The sequence below is a fragment of the Desmodus rotundus genome, chromosome 11, assembly GCF_022682495.2.
Source record: "Desmodus rotundus isolate HL8 chromosome 11, HLdesRot8A.1, whole genome shotgun sequence".
In the NCBI taxonomy this organism is placed as follows: Eukaryota; Metazoa; Chordata; class Mammalia; order Chiroptera; family Phyllostomidae; genus Desmodus; species Desmodus rotundus.
In genome coordinates, this window is record NC_071397.1 from 13,014,718 (window position 1) to 13,038,266 (window position 23,549).

Below are 23,549 nucleotides of genomic sequence, written 5' to 3' on the forward strand. Positions count from 1 at the left end.
GTAAAGCCTTCTTTTACAACGGCACTTTTTTTCTGTCTTGCTTTGGGCTGTTGAGTGCAGTTGGCTCTCTGACATGGAAAGGGGCGTTGTCAAGGTGGCTGCCCCTCTGCTTCCCTGAGGAGCAATTCCTCTCAGTCACAGTCCAATTTGTTGCTAGGAACACCCTGTGCTTGTCACACTCACTTTACAATGAAAACAAAGACCAATAAAAAATGGAACCACCATATGGTCTCGGCTGCAACCCAGAATTAACTGCTGATGGGGAGACTGTGTACTGTCACAGCCATGGACGCACAGTCTGTGACAGAGGCCCTGCCCTTGTATTTTAAGATGTTGAGGTTGGTAGCAAGTTGACCCCAAACTTCTTCAACCAGACTGCAGCGGGGTAGCCAGAGTAACTGATTTGTCAACTGTGTTATCTATGTTTGTGTTAGTATGAAGCCTCTCTTAGGACTTGAGGGCAGAGTTAGTTACTTTCATAGGCAGAGATGTCAGCACCAAATAAATGTGTATGTCTCAGCATGTTCCAGACTGTTTTACCCTTGTGTCTTACCCCCTTCTGCAACTAGCTAGCTTTGGGTGACTCCTTAAGTTGCAGGTTTTATTTCTTCCAAGGACCCTCGTATCCCTCCCAGCCTGGGAGTTCCTTCTCCCTAGTTCCACACTACCAGGTGCGCATTTTTTCACAGTTACCACACTGCATTCAAGTGATTCTTTTAATGCATTGACTGTGAGCTCCTAGAGGGCAGGGACTGGTCTCGTTTGTTGTAAGCCCAGCTTGTAGCCTAATGCTGACATATGGCAGGTCATCAATAAAAACAGACAAAATGAAATTGATCCATCTTACTCCATTGCTTGTTCCTCCTCTCAAAGTCAGATTGCCCCATAGCTCAGTCATTGGGACTCTTCTCTATTGACACTTATTCCCCAGGTGATCTCCACGAGTTTCATGGTTTAAACCCAGGGCTGGCGAGCCCCCAATGTATATCTCTATCATGGACCTGAATTCCTGACCCATGCAGCCAACGGCCTACTTAATATCTCCACCTAGATGCTCAATATGATCTCACACTGGTCATGTTCAAAACTAAACCTCTAATTTTCCCTCCCAAACTATCCCAACAGTCTATCCCATCTTAGTAAAGGGTATATTCATCTTTCCAGGTTACTCAGACCAAACCCTAACAGTCATTCTGAGTCTTCTCTTGTATACTTTATGGTTAATTTGCATAAAGTCCTGTTAGTTCAAAATATATGCATATTTAGGCATCTCTCACCTCTTCCCTTGCCATCATTCTCATTCAAGCCTCCATGATCTTTTAACTGGATTATTAATATTGCCTCTACTTGGTCTCTGGGCAAGACTGAAGCTGGATGGTCTTCACAAAATATGTTATATAATGTCCACCACCTATGCTCAGCCCTCTGGCACTCCCATCTCACACAGTCAAGGTGAAGCCCTTTCAATAACCTGTAAACCCTGCACAATCCCATTGGCATCCCTGCTCCTCCTACCATTTCTTCCTTTAATTCCTCTCCTGCTTCCCTTCTCCTCACTCACATCGTCCCAGCATGCTGACCTCCGGTAAGCTAAGCACAGTTTCAGCTCAAAGGCTTCACACTTTGCTTTCCTCTCTGCCTGGAATGCTCTTTTCCTAGATATCCTTGTGTCTCACTATCTACCTCCCTCCCACCTTTGCCAAAATATCACTTTCTTAGTAAGGACTTAGCTGACCGTCATATTTCACATTTCAGCTCTCCCACTCCCCTTTCCTTGATTATTTTTTCCATACCACATACCACCTCTAATATACTATAATGTACTGATCTATTTTGTTTATTGACTATCTCCACCTTCCACCCCCCACTAGCATATAAGCCCTTTGAGGGCAGAGATGCCTATTTGATTCCCTAATGAAGAGTATTTGGGGGTTCAACACACAGCAAAGCTGTGGATGCGTAGCATATACAGGGCAGAAGTGCATTAGCATATACACAGCAGAGGTGCATCAGCATATACAGGGCAGAAGTACATTAGCATATACACAGCAGAGGTGCATCAGCATATACAGGGCAGAAGTGCATTAGCATATACACAGCAGAGGTGTATACAAAAGTACACAATGGTTCAACTTTTAAAGCACTCTGACCTCCATGCATCCAAAGGTTGAGTCCTGTTTTGTTTTTTTCAATCCACAACCAGATGTTGGTAACCCTTTTGACCCAATGTGGCCCAGGGTCAGCTCTCTTTTGGTATTTCTGTTTCGAGGCCAGCAAAATTACCCTCTGGCACTGACCAGTCCTTATGCAAGGAAGGAACCGACAAATAATTGGGCAGTTTTATAGTATACAAATGGTCTTATTCTTATCTTTTGTGTGTATATCTTGGCAGGGTCTCTACTAGTTGGAGTTGGTCACACTTGTGCTCAGCTGCAGCCTCTCTAGTGTTGTTTGCACTTGCTGTTACTGGACTCATTCCACCCACAGGCAGAGTCATTACACCTTCTTCGTGTACATATCTTTCAGATAATTATGTTAGTTTGCTATGGAAGATCCCAAAGCTTCCATCATTTGAACCAACTGGATACATTTGACAGCCGCATTCTACCTACCTTCTTACGCCTCCAGTGGCGGTCGCAGCTTTGGGCAGAAACCCAAAGCACCCCCCTCACCCCCATGCGGAATTCTGCCTGTTTGGACTCTACTCCCAGCACTATCTTCCCCGCCTCTTCCAGGAGCGTGGAAGCAGAGTGTAGGGGAGAAATGGAGGCAGGTCTAGGACATGGTTCCATGGAGGTTTGCATCAGTAGCTCTTTCTTGACCTTTGTTGATCCTTTATTGAGGAGGACTGACCATCAGCAGCCCGTGAGCAAACCCCAGCCTGCAGGTTCCACCTTTAGTTCTTACAGGTGACATGCCATCCAAGTAGCAGAAGTGCTTACTAATGCCCCTAGTATAATATAAGCCACCCGCAGGCTGCAGCGTGATGACCCATGTGATGTCAGGGTTATTGATTGATGAAATATGTCACTGACTTCTCCTCCTCCCCTCCCCACCCCCATTAGTATTATGGAGAAGAGCGGGATATTTGAATACATGGGCGTTCTTCTTGTCTTCATCTGGGAAGGACTCTATTTAGAATGAAGCTGCGTTTCCTCTAAAGTACACGTGTTCTTTTGTCAATGAACCCTGGACAGTCACTCCTACTCTAATCTCTGCTCCCTTGTTGTTCACCCTGGGTGCAGGTGCTCTGTGATGGCAGGTGTTGTATACCTCAGGTGAAAGGGAGTGGGACCCGAAAACATCTGGCAGATGCTAGTTTGGGCCTACAAAACCCTATCCCCATGAAGGCACCTCTCATTGACATCCCATTGTTCTCTACTGTTTTGAGGTCCTCAGCATTTCCTTTGACCTCAAAAGAAAGTCGCCCATTTTTGCTTCTGAGTATAGTGATAACTTTATCAGAATTTATCAAGTCAACTAGTGAACAACCAGGATGCCAAAACCACTAGGCAAATATGAGCAGAAGAGTGATCCATGCCAGGAGAAATCAGAGTCAAAGAGAATGAAGAGGGCCTCCACTCATTCATGCCAGATGCCTTGTCTTAGAGGGAATTGTGAGGCTTAACCAAGGTCACCACACCCACTAGTGTCAGAGGCAGAATTAGAATTTAGATCTTCTGTCTTCCCCTGAAGTACTTTTAACATCGTGCTCTGGTGCCTGGCCCCTGCCCCCCACAGGCAGGATGCTGGTAGGATACTTGTCCTTTTACCTCTAAACTGGGACAATTCCACAGGTACAGATGAGGGGTTTATCTCTATACCTAATGTCTAAGATGGAGTGACGATTTCTCAGTAGAGAAAGAGACAATGTTAAACTTGTCTTTTTTTTTTTTAATTATGCTTGGTTCATGACTTAATTAGTGCCAGAAATGATGCATTCAATGAATTAGCCTGATAGTTCCTGCACCCAAACTCTTTCATGGAAGAATGTGAAATAATTCTTTCTAACATATTAGAATACAGCCATGTGGATGGCAACGTGGTGGTCTGAAAAATATGGTGCCAGGTGACATCAGTAGTACATGCTGTCACCCCTGAGGCAGGATTTGAGAAGCAGCAATAACAACACCATGTCTACCCGCCACTACTCGCCAAAATTACATATTTTTACAAAATTACATATTCTGAAAAGAAAGTAAGGGAAGGAACAGCCTCTATTCTGACTCAAATACCTTTGAAATGTTGACATATTGTCCATCTCCAATGAGCTGTGTATAAGCGTGATTTAGTTTAAGTCATCCAGGAGGCTGTTTATTGGAGAGAGTAGAGATAACAGAAGTACAGTGAGGTTCGAGAGAAGTGGGGAATAATAGAGAGGGGTTAGTATTGCAGAGAGCAGTTCTTAACTCTGTCTGCGGGCAGACATACAGCTTATTCATTAAAATCACCCTGCTAATTGTTGGTGGAATTGCGGCAATCACATAGCCTGACAATCCCTTTTAGTTTTCTCACTCCTCAGAATGACCACTTCACACCTTCTCTTCCCTCCCCAGTTTTAGCAGCAGCCTTGCCACATAATTCATTGAGAAAACAGAATCAGCCAAACAGAAACATTCATGCTCCTATACATGAACTTCCAACCCTCTTCCACCTGCACTGCCCCTTCTGCCTTCCCTCCAGTTTGAGGGGATGGCATGTCCCTGCAGCTCCTGACAGCTTGTCTCTTCCTCCACTTGGCTCTGGGTCTCATTTCCTCTTATTTCCTCAGCATTAGATCAGTCCCATCAGCACAAAAACATATTCTAGAATGTCTCTTTACAAGCCTTTCTTTGACAAATGCCTTTCTCACTCCCCATTGACTGCAACAGTCTTCTCCTCTTCCCAACAAATCCTGAACAAACAGCTGGAGACATTTGTCCCCGCTTTCTCAGCCCTCCTCTCTGGCTCCAGAGGCAGTCAGATTGGTGTTCCTTCCCTAGTATTGCACAAAGCGGCTCTCGTGTGGTCACCACGGTTTCCATGTGACCATCGCCACTGGTGCATCTTGTCTTCCTTGATCCTGCAGCACCATTGCACAGAGGTGGCCACTCCCTCCTTCCTGAAACCTCATATTCTTCTGATTCTGTGGCACCACCTCCTCTGTCGTCCCTCCTTCCCCACCAGCCCCCCTCTTAGTCTTCTCCATGCCCTTTCTGCCTCTACGTCTGCCTCTACATGTTGGTGTGCCTCAAGCTTGGTCCATGGTCCCACTGTCTTTTTCACCTGCTTTATTCCAGGGTGACTTCATCTGGTTCCACACTTGGAAGAACATTCATGGATGAGAGCAAAACAAAGGTATTTTTAGACATATAAAGACTGAGAAGGCTTTTCTCTCACTGGCTCCGGCTTTGTGCCATGGACTCCATTGGCCATCTGGTGGAGCCTACCAACTCCTCAGAATAGCGTTTTTAATGCATAAAACAAAATACATAGAATTACACTCTATTGAAATATAGTTACTGAAATATTAACACATGATGTGATTTAGTATGTGCTTCTTTATCAATCTATTCAACTAAAAGATTCAATGAGGCAGGTTTAATAATTACCACAAGTTTTAAGAGGTGATGGAATAAACTAGATTTCTGAGGCTCTGCAACACGGTAATGTGATAGAAAAACATCTGTGGTTTCTCTTGGTAACGAAGCATAGGTACCGCTAACACTGTGTGGTTCATCACCTCTGTTCCTAACGAAAGGAAATCCAACACCCCACTTAGATCTCACTGAAATAAAGGTGTACGTTTTCCAACTTAAATTCATGAACCCACTGAATTTCATTCATATGGTGGCCATTAACCTAGGTTAAAAGTACATTTTTAAAAGAAGGAAACTTGAGAACTGACCATTTAAAAACTGTTAACTATTAATTTTTAGATTATCAGTTTTTTAAATTATTTGTTAAAAATGACTAATTTGGAGGTGCAATTATAGAAGAAAATATGAACTAAAATACTAAGTAACTATGGAAAGGAACATAGTAGCTGTTCAATGAATACTTTTGGAAAAATATTTTATTCATTTATTTTTAAAGAGAGGGGAAGGGAGGGAAAAGAAGAGGGAGAGCAACATCCATGTGAGAGAGAAACATTGACTGGTTGCCTCTCACATGTGCCCCACCTGGGGGACTAAACCTGCTACCCAAGCCTGTGTCCTGACTGGGAATTGAACCAGCAACCTTTCGTTTTGCAGGATGACGCTCAACCAACTGAGCCATACCAGTCAGGCCAATAGATACTTTTTAAATGAATAAATGAATTAGGGGGAGATTTTGCTTTACCTTTCCTATCTTTTTCAGCTGGCGAGGGTATATACACCATCAGATGAGCCCAGTACTTCGCAAAGCACAGACACAGCATGATTGCCAACATACTATGCACACAAATGTCCCCTGCACTCTTGTTAATGACAGGGTTGCAGAAGCCCCCACCAACCCCGCTACATGTATGGGAGGTACCCCATCGTCTTAGCCAAAGAGTAGAAGTAATTTCTGAGGTAGAGCTTGATATCCCCAGGACATAATAGATGCTCTATAATTTTCCAAGACCTACAAGGTGAAGGTAGTACTCATGGGTCAATATCACCTTCTGATCACCCAGAGAAGGCCATCCCTGTGATAGAAATTGACACCCTCAAGTATGCATCCCACCTCCCTCTGGAGTCGTTGCTCTTTGGTTTCTGCTATATGTCTAACAGTTATGTCCCTGTACTCCCACTGCTCTCAGTTCTTTGGAGGAATGATGTAGTCTTTTTTCAATGCCCTTTCAAGAACATACAATATGTCAGGCACAACGATAATGTTTGCTTGAGAAAAAAGTCGGGAAAAGGCCAGCTGACAGCTGTGGCTATGAGGAACAACAATGGCTCTGAAGTTTAGCTCCAAGAAGGCACCTGAAGTTAGCTCTTTGAGGACAAGCATCAAGTTGGGGGCTGTGGTGGTGAGAATGGAAAATGAAGCACAAGTGAAAATGAATCAAAATTTCTGAAGTTCAACTCCTTGGGGACAAGGAAGAATGTGCCTTTTAAAAGCATAGAGATATGGAATGTCGAAAAACAACAGAGCTTGGAACTTAGCTTTGGGGAAATTAAATATTTGACAGCAAGATCTTGTTAGACCACAAACACCACTTTCCATTTTACCCGCAATCAGTCACTTTTAAAGAAAATGGAAGGGCACAAAATTTCTGAATATTACACATATTACTTGGTAAACTAGCTCTTGTTCAAAACAAGTTGCCTGTTTTATTATTGGGGACAAGCATTAATTGTTCACTTCAAGTGGCTTACCTGTAGGTTTATGGATTCCCCATCCCCCCGAATCTGGGCAGTGGATAAGCCGTTGTTCTGGCACCCTCTTTACTCACTGGTCTGTTCTGTTTCATACTTGACTGCCCTGAGAGTCTGTCTGACCATCTAGTCGGCCTGGTGACCAAACTGGTAAACCCAAAGGCTAGCTGCTCTGGGTTCTGTACTTTTTGAGTTTTTCAGAAACAAATGGAGTGAGAGAGGAAGGGAAGCGTGTTCACAGGGGCTGCCACTGCCCTTTGAAAGAGCACAGCATCCTGAAGTCTGTGACTTGGTGTATGGAAGTTGCCCGGCCCTCCACAGCTCCCTCCAATCGCCTATCCCCGGACAATGACAGGCCCATTTTCCAAGTTCAAGAACATTTCAAATGACATTGCCTTCTATAATTCAAAGTTTGCCTCCCAGGACCTCGAAACTATTTTTAGACCTGAGACATAGTACACAAAACACAGCAACGTATCAACAATACATGATTATTCCAGGCCCACACCCCTTGAGTTCGCCTCATCTGACCTGAAACACTGAGAGGAAAAACCACATATATTTTTAGTCTCTTCCTGAATTCCTCAAATGTCATTCCATTTGCCATTTTATTTAGGGCTGTTATGATCTCGCCTTTGTGTTTTACATGGCAGTATGGGCACAGTCTGAGTGTGTACCTCTGCCCGGGACCCTTTATTTGAACCTGCAGGGCTGTCACTAAACATGGGCACCTTTATGAATGACCTCTGGCCCTTGGATTACTTACTAGTCTAAATTTAAAACGCTTTCATACCATGCCTTCTTAAGTGCCACAATCACCATTCGCATCAGGTGCCCAAAGATTATTTATATGAACTAACAAGAGCGATATATAAGTGTACTTCTAGGTTTAAAATTATCGAATTTTCCAGAAATTGTATAATATCTTAAAGAGAGAAAACCAGGTCGGCTTTAGCTCAAGTGGTCACTTCGTCATGACAGATGCTTAAAAGAGAAAACTGGGTTCTTGAGCCCACTAATACACACTCACACGTGTCCGCCTGTAACACACGCACACCCACCCACCTGTATTTCTCTGCATTCCAAACTAGAGGAGTAAATGAGGCGGCAACCACACACGTCATTCTGGACCCTGGAAGCAAGTAACATTTTTGACATCCGGACTATGTCTTTTATTACCTTCCTTCTCTTCTCTATGAGAATAGTATTTTTACTAATAATCCTTATTTTCTTAATTAGTTTTTACCTTTAAAACAACTCAAAAATAAAACATTTCTCTTTGAAATAGTATTAAAATTCAGTAAAACATTTCACTGCAAACTAAAATGTGTCCTAGTCACGGAAACAGAGCGCACATTGAAGTGTGTTGCACCATTTTAAATTTCAAACACAAACAAAATCTCTATGTGGTCCCACAGAATGACAGAATCGAAGCAACTCCTGTTTGGTTTCTTTTTCTTTACAGTCATGTGCTAACATTGCTTCTTATTAATCTACTGCTCAAGGCCAAGGACATGTCATCATACCCAGAGGCCAGAGACACTTAAAACAAGCTCAAATATTTGCAAGCCAGTAGGAGCTTATTCTTAAAGTCAGCACATACAGCTGAGTCCCTCTGTGTCAGGAACCCGTGTACAAATGAGTTTTGTGATTTAACACCTATGTAGAGTACATATTCATTGAAAGATAAGTAATAAAAATATTAATTATGAGCTTCTGTTGTATTACTGAAACTCACCAGTGAGGGCAACAGTGGTTTAGAACTTAGATCAACAAAGCTATTTTTAGGAAGAGTATGTTATCATGAACATTGTTTGGAATTGCCACGGCATGATAATTTTTTTAAGTACTTTTAGTTGTTTTCATTATTGATTTTAAGTTCTCTACAGACAAGTACAACTTATTGCCTGTACCTAGGGGGGCCTCTCCTCACACCCCTCCCTTGGTGCCACCAATTCCAGAGTGTCTCTGCTAAGCTTGTCACTCACGCATGGGAGAACCTTGTGTTGGAGGGTCACCCCATTCCTCTCAGAGCAGCCCTTTAGGGATACAGACGGAACAGCAGGGAGGAAGGACTTGCCACTGGCATGTTGAAGTGGAGGTGAGCCCTTGGAAGAGGCAGCCACGTGAATGCCAAGACTCACTAATGCATTTCCCATCGTCACCAAGGGAAGCTAATCTTGCCTTCCCTTTCCCCAGGTTCCCACCTGCTCCTCAGGCTTCTTTGGAAACATGCCCCTGACCAGAGGAAGGAATTACTGCACAGCTCTCTCTCTCTCTCTCCCTCTCTCTCTCTCTCTCTCTCTCTCTCTGGATACTTCTAGGCCCACCAGGCCACCTGAAAGAGAAATAATAAGTGTGTGTGGCGCTGACCGGGGATTACAAGGGAAACCAGCTTTCCCTCCGCTTGACCCTGGAGGAAGGAAGCAGGAAGCCCTGCTTGGGGACGGGCTGTGCTATTACCTCCTGACCCTCTCCCTAATTGAGAACACAGAGCGAATGGCAGAAAGCGGGGCCTCTGCAGCACTTTCCACACCTCTCTCAAGATCAGAGACCTCGTCTTGGACAAGAAACAGTCCTGATGGCTACTACTAAGTGCGTACACCACACCAGGCTGTGGGTCAGTCCCGACTGAGCCTCCTCACAACTGCAAGGAGAAGCATTGTCATCTTCACCTTACAGACAGGAAACCGTGTCATGGAGCAGCTGATGTGAGGAGGATGGAACCCAGGACTGCCTCATATCGGAGGCCTTCTGTCCTGCCCGGGTGGGAGTGGCTGGAGCACCTGTAGATACCCCAGGCGTTAACCTTCGGACCACTGTGGTCATGCTGTTGGATGTACAGCACTGGGGTCCATCTACTGCTAAGCAAGTCTAGCTGCTCATAGAGCAAGAATCAGAAATGTGTAAACTGGGTGTCCAACATGCTGCCCGCGGGCCGCATGCAGCTCAGGGTAGCTATGAATGTGGCCCAACACAAAATCGTAAATTTACTTAAAACATTTGGAGACTTTTTTGTGATTACATGTTGCAATGTATTTCATGTGTGACCCAGAGATGCCAAAAACTTGGAGACCCCTGGCTGTAGGGAAAGTCGACGTCTAGATAACTTACATGGATAAAATGGGAGTAATCAGGTCCAGGTATCTTCTCGTTGCTTTCACCCAGTTCTGCCTGCTGTGCCTGCCCTTCAAAATAATCCCTTGTCATGAAAGCATCATGAGAAGGATGAATTTAGTTAAATACAATAACAGGGACAGGGGGTGGGTTTGCATCATCACCTACCTAACTGTTGAAATCCTCTTTTAATATGTCTGTTCATCCTAGTCATGTGTCATTCATTTTTTTCACCAAATATTTTTTGAAAATCTATGTACCAGGCACTAATCTAGACCCTGGAGACAAGCAGGAATGAAAACAACTGTCCCCGACATTTACATTCTAGGATGGGCTGGCAGGTCTCCAGGCCCATCTCTACCCTTGTCTACCCCGCTCTGTGCCCTGGGAGGTCAACCCCACACCCCACATCCTCACCATCTGGGAGGCAATTGGGAAGTAAGGGCAGGTGGAAGATCCCAGCAAGAGACAAGGATGAAGGAAAGGGGGGCCCAGCATTTATCCCCCACTCCTCTTTGCCAGGCTACAGTCTAGGCAATGACTGTGTTCCTCTACCCTCAGCCACAGACTCTGGGGAGCCCCCTCTCCCACACTCACACACCGTTCCAGGCTCCTCTGACACCCCATCCACACTTTTTGCCCCGTTCTGCCCTAGGGAAGGCTTCTGGATGCTGCCAATCTCCTGTTCACTTGACTGTCTACGCCCTCTCAGCGAACCTTTCAGAGTGCGGTGGAGGACTCCAGCTAAAATCCCCATGTGGAAATTAAGCAAATGAGGGGAAAGAGCAAGTTAATAAAAGTGGATTGTTTCTTGGGCTCAATGAAAGTAGTTTTCTGCTTATTTCCTTTTTATACAATCACTGTTACTTCCAATTATTTTTAGTAACTTCCCTTCGAACTCATTGTTTCAAAACTCAAGTCACTTTCAGTAAAGGTTGAATTTTGTTGTGAGGGTACAGAATGGGGAGCTCCAATAATTAATTTCACTGATAAAGTAAGGTGAAAAATTGTGTAGTATCAAAAACTCCTAAAACATATATTTAGCTCATTTCTTCTACATGAAACAGATAGTTGATAGAATTGAATCTACTTTGGATGAATGAGGATCTCCAGGTTCATCTGGATATTCAGAATGGCATTTCTATTTCAGTGCTACAGACATGGGAGTTTAAGTTTCCCTCACAGGAACTTGGGGTTTTTGTGATTATTTCTGCTCCTAGAAGCCTCACTTCCACCCATCACTTCCCGTGTTAAAGAATGTTAATTTGGCCACTTGCTGTGTTTCACATAAATCTTTTTCTTCTGAATCTTTGTTGTGAGAAATTTAATGTGTGAGCATGACAGTAAAAAGGTAGATTATTTTTAAGCAAAAAGAAAGATTAAGCACCCAGGATCTTTTCTTTCCTTCCCATCCATCCTTTCATTCCTCCCTTCTTCAGGGCGCCTTTGGATTTCCAGCTTCTTCCTGCTTTATCTGTCAAAGAGGAAAAAACAGCCCTAGGGCTACAGTTCGGCCTTCACCACTTGGTCATGCTCAAAGACAACGACCTCATATTTCCACATTCACAGGCCATTCTCTAAAGGCTCACACTCAAATTGTTCCAAAACGGAGAGAAACTTGCTCAAAAGCCACAGCTCTCATGCCCTCCGAAGGGGCAAACCCTTGACTCAAGTGTTTGCTCTGGGTAACAAGTGACTTCCTGCTTCACAAACAAAAATTTCAAATGGCTGATTTTTAAAATTCCGAAGAACCTCACGAGTCCATATTTTGACCTCGTATAGGCCAAAGTGAAACAGAATATCAGGAATATTTGGGTTAGACTTTCTTAAACCACATAAATATTTAAAAATTGAAGGAGCATTACAGCAAAGAAGGCAAGAGATTTAGTCATTCTTCTTCCCAAGAATTTTCAAACTGCAGTGCAGCCCAAGAATTACAAGTGATTTTGGCTACGTTCCTGGCTTCACACCCAGAGTCCTACTCTGTAGAGGGCTGCAGACCAGCACTAGCACCACCTGGGAACTTGTTAAAAATCCAAATTCCTGAGCCCACCCAATGAGCTCTAGAATCAAACACTCTGGAGGTTGAGCCCATTAATCTATGTTTAAATAAGCTCTCCCAGAGGTGATTATGATGCACACAAAAGCTTAATAACCACTGAGATATATACAGCATGATCAGTTTTTAACATAAGGTTCTCACTTTGAAAAACCACCAGCTGAATCAGAAGCTCTGCATACATTTAGAGGAACACTGGCAGATAGATAAGCTGCTTGCTGGGTTAGTCCACCGGGAGTCCGTCCTCTCTCCAAAATGGCTCAGTTATCTTCAGCTAACACCCTTAATCATTAGGGCTTCTGCCTACACATCCAGCTTCACTTCTGTCTCCCACTTTTTTTTCATCTTACTCTTCCCTCTGTGAATCCCCTAGTGCCCTGAAGACACCAGGTTCTTCAGCCTTTGCCTGGAACTGCCTGCTTCCTCCATTGTCATGTGTCTAACTCCCATTGTCTTTCAGGGTCCAACTCAAGGTCAAAGCCGCCTTTAACTCACTCTAGTTGTGTGTGCACTTCCACCCCTCACTTCCCTCTGCCAAAGCATTTACTGAACTGTATTATAATGGTTTATTTGTGAGCTCTTCTGCCATCCTATGATCCCCCCACTCTCCACCCTCACCCCCCAGGGCAGGACCTTGTTTGTATATTCTTCTGTGCCCTGTACCTAGCCCCATGCCAGGCATAGGTGCTCAATCAATGTTCGTTATGAATAAACCCTGGAGGTGGCACATTACTAGAGCTCTTATAAGAGGTGAAGGACATGAGCTACGGCACCAGATTGCCTGGCTTCAAGTCTTAGTTCTACCATTTGCTAGCTATACATGTGTGAGCAAGTTACTTAATCTCTGCTCTTCAATTTTCTCATATATAAAAATTGAGATAGTGGTACAATTATGTCACAGAATTGTTTCAAGTGCTTAGAGCAGGATCCAATGAGTATTAAAGCCTCAGGGCCTCAATACTAGCAACAAAAAGGATCAAAGAGGGTCCCAAGATACTTCTGTACTTAGAAAGGAACGCCCCCCTTCTTTCTCCAAATGTCCTTCTTTTTTTCTCTAGGCTGCCACTATTTGTTTCTCCTTTCTCCTCTTCTTTCAATACAGTACTCCGTAAGTCTATAAGAACATCCCACATTTATAACCATTGGGAGCACATATGTGTGTATGTGTAGATGTAGTTCATTAGTTTCGTTTCTGGGGTTAGAAACAGAATTAAGTCACATCAGGAAATAGTAAACAAGGATTAGCCTCTAACCTTGAAGTTAGAAGTCTTATTTTTGAAGCATAATTTATAACAATAAATAAAACCCACATGCTCTTCTTGAAAGTTGTCATTTATGAAATTACTGACTTAAGATGGATCTCAAGTAAAAAGAGAAAAACAAACCAGATTTACTGTTTATAGCAGATATTAAACGTAAACATACAAGCAATAGGCAGAATTGCCTGGTAAATTAAGGAGAATTTATAAAAAGCAGATTTATTTTTGCACAAAATTATTCACGTTTTATCAAGCGTTTGATCTCTAGTCACAGGTCTAGGTACATTAGCAGTTTGCTTACATGTTTACATTTTTTAAATTCTATTTTTACCAATCAATTACAACATATTCATTTACTGGCCAAATGTTTCTGAGCTCCTTGTGTACAGAATACTGCAGACACTACGCTAGGGGCAGAAATACAAAGAAGAAGAAGACGGCATCCCTATATCCTAGGAAAGGCGTGCATGTGAACAATTGCTGAGAATATAAATGCAAGAGGCACGCTAGCAGAGGCTGGAAAAAGTGCTGTGAGGACCTAGATGAGAGATCAGTTCCGCACTAGGATGAGGAGACACGTAAAAGGGAAGTCATCTGCTGGCATTTAAAATGGGCTTTGGGAGATCGATACTTCACTTGGCAGAGAAGGGAGAAAGAAGGACTCTACACAGAGGAACAACCTGCAGCAGGGAGATGCTACAGATGGAGAGGGAGGGTCGGCCAGGTGGCGGCCATCAGAAAGGAAAGGGAAGAGCAGAGGGAAGGAGCCTGCAAAGAAAACTGAGAAGGTGCAGTGAGAGGATGGGAGAAAAACCTGCAAAGTGTGGTGTCCCAGGAGGCAGGGAGAAGGCCAGAGGAGGTAAGAGGTCAACAATATCAAATGCTGTAGACAACAAAGTGAGATGTATTTAAACACATTGAGGTCATGGAGAAATTTGTCAAGAACATTCACTCGGGTGCACTGGAGGGTAGGACAGACAGGGGGACAAAGCAGAGTGGTTTGCAGGGTGAATGGTTGGTGAACATCCATAATTCTTCCAAAAATTTCTCCGTGAGGAGGAAGAGGAGCTGTGGGGTCGGAAAAGAGTTGCCGCTCCTATTGTTTGAGATGAGAAGGACCTAAGCCAAATTAAATAATAATGGGAAAGAGCCAATCAGAGAGGAGAGTACAGAGACAGGAGGGAGGGAGGAGGTGGGAGCTGAGCTCTGGATGCAGGGAAAGGCCATCTCTTCCTCGGAGACAGGAAAGGAGGAGAGAGATGATTGTTGAAGCACGTGCTTTCACGGAACTGGTGGTGAGAGGCCAAGAGAGCTATTTCCTCCGAGAAGGCAAAGGTGTCTCCTGAGATGAGGTGTGTGTGCACATGTGTACCTGTATATGTCCATGTGCATGCATGCACTTGGCCACACTAGTGCTTGGACCTTTAAGGACACGACATGGAAATGTCTCTGGGTATGATTAGTCTCCGGTTGGGTGAGTATTACTTCACCTCTTCTGATCTTCATGGAATTAAAGCACAGCATTGTCTGGCTTCTTTGCACTCTCATTTACAATGCATGAGTGTGTGCATGTGTTTATAAATATATCATCTGTTCTTAAAGTTTCTTGCAGGCTTTACCTTAGTGCCTAGTAGACCATATGTAGCATATCCTCAATAAAGAACTTCGCTGATTGAAAGATCTTTCAACCCCTTGTGCCCTGCTTAGCTAATAAAAGCAGACTCCATTGGAGAAAAGCAACTGTCATTCTAGGTGTGTCCTGCCCTGGGGCCAGGGCACTGAAACTGGACCAGTATTTGTAGTAGGAAACCATAGTATGCTAAAGAATGCAGAAATTTTACCTGGTCTGAACAGTGACTGGGCACATGTTATGATATTTAACTTACGTTTCATTACCTATTTCCTCTCCACTCACACACACGCTCACTCCCACACCCACACAGACTTGTACACACCACCCAAGTCTGAAATCTTTCTACTTCTAAGAAGGCCAGAAGCAGGATTTTTCTGTGCTGTGCGTACACAGGAGCACTGGCCAGGAGAAAGGGTTAACTAAGGATCCCTAGTAATGCTTCCACTTGTTCTCTGAGGAGTAACAAAGAGAGGAAGCACAGCCTTTGTGGAAGGAAATTCCCAGGCCCCATTTCGGACATTTGCAACCTGCCCTGTGAACCCCTGAGCAGTTTCTGATGATAAACACATGCAAACATAACAATCCATAGAGGCATTTTTACTAACATTCCTGCATTTTCACCAAAGGGCGAGAGCACATTTTCCTGCATCTGCAGACCTGGAGGGGGCCTGAACGTCCGCCTGCTGGCAGAGCCCACCAATCCTGTCCCAGCCCTGGGCTGGCTGTGGTTTGTACGTGCAGGTCCCCTTGGCTCTTGGGTCTTTGATTGTGCAGGGGCCCCATGCTCATGTGGGGCTGCAGGAATGGAGATTGCAGGTCCTTTATGGGAGTGAGGGGAGGGAGAGTGAACCGCCAGTGGTGTGCAGACCTGAGACTCACATTTGCACGTTTGGAAGTGACTCCCAGACACAACCACGAGCTTTCCAACCTTAAGCAACAAGGCAGTAATGTTCCCCAGGAGTGGGAGGGCTTGACAACGACAGGGGAAGCTCTGCTAATAAAGTGTGCCAATTAAGTAACAAATTAGGCCTCTTTCTCTGCAGGGGCAAACACATGCACACAAACCCCAAAGCAAAAAGAAAACAGCAAACCCAAACAACAACAACAACAGAAATCTCTGGAGTCTTGCTAAATATTTTTACAGTAATTTCTCATAAGGAATTGAAAGCATTCTAGGACCAAAATGCAAAATCTTAATAAAAAATCTAGTGTGGATCAGTTTCTTGGTAATAATGTACCTTACTTATCCCCCAACTAATGGGATGTGAGGTTTGTTACATCCATTCTGTAGATGAAAAAAGTCAAGAATCAGAAACTGGCCTAGGAAATGTTAACAGTGAAGATCTGGGTGATTCAGGGGTGTGCTGCCTGCCTGTGGTTGTGTGTGTGGTGTGTGTTTGTGTGTGGTGTGGTGTGTGTGCAGTGTGGTGTGTGTGGTAGGTGGTGTGTGCCTGGTGTGTGGTGTGAGCATAGGGGCTTTATGCATGTACATGTATGCTTTTATTACTATAATATGCTTAACAACCCTTTACTAATTACAGTCTAACCCGGGATCTTCAAATGACACTCCTATTTCTAGGCTAGACCAGAATCCACTTCACAGCACGGGTGAGGGCTAGACACGCAACTATCAATAGAAAGCTGACTTTATTTCTGAAATGCCATCACAGGTGTCTGGGATATTTTTAGATGAAATCATCATCCATGTCTACTCATTTGCATCTGCCCAGAGCTGGTGGGTGACCTCCATCTTGACCCCAGTACTCAGGACCCTGCAGGCTGAGGGAATGACAGGTTCCAGATTTCGCTCTAGGCGGGGTTGCCGAGAGCCTTGCACCCAGCCCTCCTTCTGCTCTTTGTACTGCAACAATGAACGGAAACACAGGCTTGTTAGAGGAAATTCCCAGGGCCAGGGTTTGGACGTTAGGAGTTGCTTTGCTCGGTTGGGCAGGCTGATGTGCACCTAAAAATAAACACGCAGGTCTGCATGGGGTCCTATGAATCTGCCCTGCACAGTGGATTATATTTCAAAGGGAGGTGTTTTTTTTTAATGTTTTTAAGAAAGCAAGTCGAGGTAAATGTGAAGAATAAACTCTATCTTGGTTTTGGTTCGATCTGACAAAATGTACCATTTGTTGACACCCATTTCTTTGAAAGAGCAACTGTTTTTTTCTTTTTTGCCTTAGGATTTCAAAACAGGATTAAAGAAAACAAAGGCATGCCGAGATGTTGCCCAAGAAACTGAAGAAAGATGTGAGCGTTCAAAACCACAAGACCAGCCAGTTCTTCCCAGTGCAGGAAGGTAAAGTATTAGCAAAGAACCCTGGGGCAGCCTGGAGCAGGGGGCGACATGTGTGGGACCCACTGTAACAGAATTCTCCCTGCCCTAAATTCTGCCCCCGTTAGCTGGCAGACAGGCTGTTATTAATGTGGCTCACTTAACAGAAAAGGAAAGGGGAGTGAACAGTGGCTGATGAACTTGACTCAGAGCAGGCAGACAGCTCCAATCAGCTCTCTTCTCTCCCCCCAAATCAAATATCTCACTCACAGTCCCTGCAATTTAGAAGATGATAGAACCCTTTACTCTGTACTTTTTAAAATTGGATTTTTGAATGGCTAGGAGACCATATCCATATAGTAGTGTTTCCATTTTATAAATAGAACAGAAATCAGGGACATCGCTCTGAGTCTTGCTGTTACTGGCCTTGACCCTGGTTGGGCTGAAAATGTGCCAAATTGTGGCAATTTTCCATCAAATAGGAATGTGTTTGCAGCACAACAAGGAACCCACAATCTAGTTAAAGGGTAACCTAAGAAGAGCGGTTTGGAGTGAACTCTTCCTGCCTCACTGTTCTCATTTCTTCTTCGCTTTTTCCTGGAAGTCCCACCTAACTCTATTGTCTTTGCAAAGTCCCCCATTTTAAAATGGTCTAAGCAGAGAGGCAGGGCTAATTAGTAAAAAGGCAGCTACGGTCACCCTCTAGCCTGATTTTTTTTGCAGACCTTCATTTGGTGGCTTGGATTGGGGGTCTGACATCACAAGACTCTTGGTGGCTTTGAGCAGGAAGGCCCTCAAGGTCGTCACCCGAACCCCACCCATTGCGGGCATTCCTTTAGGAACAACCCGGCCGCGCTCGTCCAGGCTGCTGGCTCGCTGCCCAGGACAGGACGTTCACCACACCGCAAGGCTGTGGCAGACAATTCTGACAGTGGGTAACTCTGTTAAACACATTGAGCTAAAGCCCGTTACCCTATCATTTCCACTCATTGGTCCATTGTTGACCGCTTTTCTCACACAGAGCGATCTTTACATATTTGAGGGTAATCTTCACGTGCCACACAACCAACTTCTTACTTCAAATGTCCTCTGGTCCCTTCGACTATTCTGCAAAGGACAATTTTCTTATTTTCACCATGTTGGCCAGTCTCCTCTTTTAAGATCTGATGCATTTATTGAGGCAACATATTAAGTACTTTAGCCAATTAATCTTCTCCATACCTTGTAAGTTCAATAATATCTGCGTTTAAAGGAACAAAACTATGACTTGGCAAGATGCAGTTACTTATTCAAAGATGTGGCAGATGGGGGATTCAAAACCAGGTCTGCCTCTTTCTAGCCCACCACACGCCTCTGATTGAAAAAGAAATGTTGAACCAGGTATCACCAGGTGGATCTCAGATACATTCTGAGATCTGTGGTTGCTAGAAACCTCCCATGCATGTTAACATTCCTTTTTTGCTACTACTTGTGCTTACTAATAGAGATTCACGGACTTTTAAAATTCTTATTGAGGTATAAATGACATGTAACATTGTATCAGTTTCAAGTGTATGACATAACGATTTGATATTTGTATGCACCGAGGCATCATCACCTCAGTAAGGCTAGTTACCGTCCCTTACCATACAAAATAACAAAACTCTTTTTTTTTTCTTGTGTTGAGAACTTCTAGGATTTACTTTCTGGAACTTTGATTACAATATTAATAATTATAGTCACTGTGCTGTACATTACTTCTCCAGAACTTATTTGTTTTATAATTGGAAGTTTATACCTCTTGGCTGCCGTCACCTATTTCTCCCAACCCTCAAATCCCCTCCCCTCTAGCAACCACTGTTCTGTTCTCGCTATCTAAAAGATTTTTTATAGAGTCCACAAATAAGTGAAATCATATGGTATTGTCTGTCTCTGTCTGCCTTAGTTCACTTAGCATAATGCCCTCAAGGTCCATCCATGTTGTCCCAAATGGCAAGATTTCATTCTTTTTTTTTAATCCTCACCCAAGGATGTGTTCATTGATTTTTAGAGAGAGAGAGAGAGAGATACATCTATATGAGAGAGAAACAAACATTTTTCTGTTGCCTCCCGTAATGCCCTGACCAGGAATCAAACCCAGGGTACGGGATGACACTCCAACTAACTGAGCCACCCAGCCAGGGCGAGATGGCGTCCTTTTTCATGGTTGAGTAATATTCCATTGTATATGTGTACTACATATTCTTTATCCATTCATCGATTGATGAATACCTAAGTTGCTTCCGTAGCTTGGCTATGATAAATTATGCTGCAATGAATGTAGGGGTGCATATATATTTTTTGAAGCAGTGTTTTTCTTGTCTTTGGATAAACATCTAATAGTAGAATTGCCAGATCACATGGTAATTTTATTTTTAGTTGTTTGAGGAACCTCCATACTGTTTCCATAGTGGCTGCACCAATTTACATTCCCACCAACAGTGCACAAGGGTTCCCTCTCCTCCACATCCTCACCAACACTTGCAATTTTTTGTCTCTTTGATAAAAGCCAGAAATAAATGTTAATTTGAGCAGTTAGGAAGTAACCATAAAAAAACTACTTAGGCTGCTGAAGGGCAGCTATAAACAAGGTGGGTGTGCAGAAGGTGTGGAGGTTAAGAGACACGTGAGCAACAGGAAGCAAGAAGTTCAGGAGACGCAGGAGCATCTTGTTATGGAAACTTCAGGTTCTAGGGGATCAAGGCAGTAATGCTCAAAGAGGGGAAGCATTTGCATAGAGCGCCTACACAGTTTGCTTTAGCCTGAGCCCTGTGGTTATGTCTGTAGAATAAGTGGAAAATATTGATTTTCTCCCCGCTGACACTGTGCCCCAGGAGAGTGCAAAGTGTGGGGACAAAGGGTGCTATGCCCTGCCCCAACATCTGCTTCCAGGTGAAATCTGGTTAGGCCACCCATCTTTAGGTGGGAAAAGAAAAAGCCACCATGGTGTAAGAAACAGGGTCCTTGCAACTCCACCACAGTGAGGGTGAGGGATTGACTATATGTCTACAGGCTTCTAAATCTTCCCTGCATCACTTGGTGTAGCTATTTCCTTCTCTCCTCCTGGCTGCTTTCCAATAGCAGAGATTACCTGAGGACGACAGAGTCTTGTCCTCACCTGTCCCATGTCAAAGCAGCTCTACACCCAACAACTAATGCCAAGTGGATTGAAGTGAGCTGTAGGGCACTGCCTCCTACAAGCCACTGCCACACTGTGCTCGATGGAAGGTACCAAAGGACAACATTAATGCCTGTGGCTGAGCACATGGGCATAGTAATGAAATGACTCCCCTAAGATGCCTTTGCCAGTTTGAGTCAACAAACTGCAGAATGATGCCCTTCAAATAATCATGCAGAGTGAAAGCCAGTGAGTTGCAGAGGCTCCCTGGATGTTGCCCTCTCTGTGCACTTACAGAGGCGGAGCCTCCTCTTCCTTGTAGCTCTCTGTCTTCTCTACCACTTAAGAAAAATCAAGGTTTAGAGGATGGATGTGGATTCACCCAAGTTCACAGGGTAAGTGAATGACAGGTGCGGGACTAAGACAGGGCCCCAAAGCACAGCCCAACTTGCTTTTCACTAAATCACACTTCGAGCTCCTGATATCTGTACTTGGATGTGCCAACATGTATTAGAGATCACACTTTCAGTGTTCTTTAATGCTTTTTAGGGAGAAGCAGGACAAAAGATAAAAAAAGGTACATCCTCTCTGTGGGGACTTGCATGGAGGCAAGACTCACATCCGTGTCATTTGCCATTGTATCCCTATCATGTAGCACAGAAGCTGGTGTGTGGAAGGTGCTCAGTATGTATTCGCTTAAAAAAACGCATAAGTCTCTGGCTTGGAGGGGTAGAACATGAGGGGCACGGATAGAGAAGCACCTAATAGAAGAGGTTCTCCCCAGACACATAAAGAAATTGATTCTAAAAGGTGTGACAACACTGGTGTGGCTCAGTGGATTGAGTACCAGCCTGCAAATCAAAGGGTTGCTGGTTTGATTCCCAGTCAGGGCACATGCCTGGGTTGCAAGCCAGGTCCCCAGTAGGGGGTGCTCAAGAGGCAACCACAGATTGATGTATCTCTCCCTCCCTCCCTCCCTTCCCTTCTCTCTAAAAATAAATAAGTGAAAGGTATGACACATGGTAGGTACTCAAAATATTTGGTGCAAACAATGAATCTATCCAAGCCTCATAAAGGAGAGCGTGGGAAAATGTCATAGGGATTGGCAATCACCTTGGAACGTTTCAAACTGTAGTTCTCAATCTGGTAATAAATTTGGATTCTTCAGATGATGGATCCATTCATTTGTTCATTCATTTGTTCATAAATTCAATAAACATTGATTGAGCACTACCTGTGCACCTGGTGTTGTTTCAAGTGCTGTGGATTCAGAAATCAAAGAGTGATAACTGCTCAAGGATGAAAATAAATATAGTAACTATCATTTAATGTGCTAAGGGCTATGACAAAGCACCTCGTGAAGAGCTGTTAAATCACAGACCACTTAGTATGTGGTGGAATGGATGAGGGGGAGGTGGGGGAAGAAATCAGGCTGCAGTGAGTAGTTGGGAGGAAAAGATGACCAGAATTATCCCAGACAGGGAGAACAGCACTCATGGACATAGGTAGGCAAAGAGTTCCCCTGTCCTGGGGAAATAAAGGGATTCAGTAGAGCTGGAAATGCCAGGGGGGAGAGGAGGCTGTATAGGATGATATGGAGCAGACTTTGAAGGTCTTGTTTACCTTCCTTAAGTGGGGCTTCTCAGAGCTTAACGTGCAGGTAAATCACCCAGGGGCCTGGTTAAAATGCAGATTTGTGAAGTCTGAGAAGGGAATGGAGAATCTGAGCCTCTAACTGCTCCCAAGTGATGCCTGATGCAGCTGATTCCAGACTACCCTGCAGGCAGTGAGGCTATAACAATGGCCCTTGATGTGATGCAAACAGTTCACTGAGGAGGGTGATGTTATCAGAATTGCATTTTCCCAAGAACCCTGCTGCAGGATATGGAGGATGAAACGAAGGGAGACTGTGTTGAGCTAAAATACATCAGTGGCAAGATGTTTTAAACACCTGACCTAAATAAGCTGGAGAAGAATAGGCTATGTTCAATAAACAGGTGTAAATTGGCTAATATTCTATGAAGTTGCTAAAAAATATTACTCCCAGAGGGAAGACTGATTGTGAGGACAAAAATTAAACAAGCTAACCAAAACACTTAAGAGAGAAAAGAAAAGAATCCCAGGAAAATCTGTAATACTATTTGAACGTCTCGACCCCGCGCCAGGTCTCAGCCAACACATTATCTTGAGCCCCCATAGTGGCCCCAAGCGGCAGCCAGCTAAGGCGTGAACACACTGCCTGCAGACAATGGTCAAAGCGATAAACAAAACCATTCTCCTCGGACACCACTTGATATGTGTCGTCAGTACTTGCATTTAATGTCAGGAAACCTCAGAAAGAGCAATTGTTTCATAGCAAATGCTGGAAAGCAAACTGGAAGTCCACTGGATCCTGAGCAAAGCGCTTGCTCATTTATTTAGAACGCGCAGGTATCCTAACTTAGAAACACCCATTTCTACCCCTATTAGAAAATCCTGTCAGCTTGAATATACCTTTAACTCAAAGGAAAAACTCAGAAAGGAGTCAAAACAAAAATCGAGGGAGGGGTCTACATTGTTGAAAAGAAAAGGTAGGTGGTAAACTTTTATTCCCTTATGCAGAAGCAAAAAAAAAAACCCCAAAAAACAAAAAAATTCAACCTTTAATGAGATTTGCCCTTCAAAGAGGATGGATAATAATCAGCTTCATGTTCTATATACAGTGGTTGGCACTCTTTATCCAAAGATGTAGAAATCCAA

General features: G+C 43.9%; 1 protein-coding gene across 1 annotated transcript in view; it reads right to left on the bottom strand.

The window, feature by feature from the left end:
• Positions 1-23,549, bottom strand: part of ADGRF5 (adhesion G protein-coupled receptor F5) — a 96,940-nt gene that overhangs the window by 72,891 nt on the left and 500 nt on the right. The window lies entirely within an intron of this gene.